A 1,623-nucleotide genomic window follows, 5' to 3' on the forward strand; every position below is an offset into this window, starting at 1 on the left:
TCACAGCTGTGACAATGATGAACTGATCTGTTCTTTAGTGTTGAAATGAGAGGACAAACAGAGATCATATTTGATGGTTGGACAGTTTGCTGTCTCTGTACATGTGATGCTGTCAGCTGTAATCCAAATTTATTTCCTACAGACATGAAAACAACAAAAACAGTTGTCTTGAAATCAACTAAAACACATGATCACAACAAGCTTCTGGCTCATCTGATTAGCTGACTTTCCTCTCCTCTCAAAGCTTCACTGAGAAGGTTGAAAGTTTAGAGGAAATACTGGATCTTTGCTTTGATACTAACTGTGTTTAGTTCAATACTTCTGAGACCAGCATGGACTGACTCCAACCCTCTACTGACCTCAGAGTCTCCAGTCGACAGTTTGGACTCTCCACTAGATCACACAGCAGCTTCACGTCTGAAACCTGCAGTATGTTGTTACTGAGGTCCAGCTGTTTCAGATGGGAGGGGTTGGACTTCAGAGCTGAGACCAGAGAAGCACAGCTGATCTCTGACAAACTGCAGTCCTTCAATCTGAATGAAGAATAAATGATGAAGATAAACCATTTCTCATCCAAGCAATACTATATTGATCCTTTAAATACAACAGTTGCATTTGGAAATATCCTTTGGTTCTTTGTTGTCATCTGTGTGTGTGTGTGTGTGTGTGTGTGTGTGTGTGTGTGTGTGTGTGTGTGTGTGTCTGTCTGTCTGTCTGTCTGTCTGTGTGTTCTAAAGGATCAATATCTATGATCAGACATTATTTGTGAAAACACTTTGAAATTAAAGCTGCAAGCAGCATTGGACGGGCCCTCGTGGGAACTCCCTGTTGAGTTCAATGATACCTCACAACAGACTCTACATCATACAGTTCATTAGCTGTGTAAGGGGACGTGGCCAAAGCATAGTGGTCGGGGCAAACCTTTACCAATAAAAAAGGAAGTCTCTGCTGAGTTCATTGATACCTCACATAAGACTCTACCTTAAACGGGTCAACAGTTCTGAGAGGAGATGTGGCCTGAGTACGTGGGCTCAGTATCACATGTAGACCACACATTATAAGTTTCATGTAAATTGGATCATGTTTGTCATATAAGGCTGATTTCCTGTTGCCAGCAGGGGGGCGCTATGACCAAAAGTCTATTTTGACCAAAAATGTCCTCAGGCCTGGACTGTTGTAAATTGTGAGAAATTTTGGCCATTTGGACAACGTACTCTCAACGTACTCCACGTGGCGCCCTATTGGCGGGTTTAACTCGATGATGATAGAGAAGCAACGGCAAGCAGCTTCTTGTTTACGTTCAACAAGCCGGCCCCTGAAGCGCATCTACCGGTTGATGGCGCTGTCGCTGCTACGTTACCCGGATCGTTGGTCTGACTGGTTGAAGGACCATCCAATTGCGTACAGAGTCATTTAAACCATGCCCGTTGGTCACGCCTCTTGTGCAGAGAAAATAGAGAGCAGACTCCCCAGACCAATGTTCAATCTTAAATATATTGAGCAGGTGATAGCCAGACTAACCTCACATAATACTCTACCATAAACGGGTCAAGAGTTATGAAAGGGGCGTGGCTTAAGCATAGGGGGGCGGGCCAAACCATTAAGAATGAAGAAGGAACTCTC

The 1,623-nt window shown here is 43.9% G+C and overlaps 1 long non-coding RNA gene across 1 annotated transcript in view; it reads left to right on the plus strand.

Annotated features, from left to right (window-relative positions):
• The window catches only part of LOC116059037, a 7,818-nt gene extending 6,816 nt beyond the window's left edge, over positions 1–1,002 (plus strand). Inside the window, exon 3 of the long non-coding RNA XR_004107188.1 lies at positions 834–1,002. This is a non-coding gene — a long non-coding RNA (uncharacterized LOC116059037). The remainder of the gene's footprint in view (positions 1–833) is intronic.
• The last annotated feature ends 621 nt before the right edge of the window (positions 1,003–1,623 follow it).

This window comes from Sander lucioperca, chromosome 11, assembly GCF_008315115.2.
Source record: "Sander lucioperca isolate FBNREF2018 chromosome 11, SLUC_FBN_1.2, whole genome shotgun sequence".
NCBI classification, from domain to species: Eukaryota; Metazoa; Chordata; class Actinopteri; order Perciformes; family Percidae; genus Sander; species Sander lucioperca.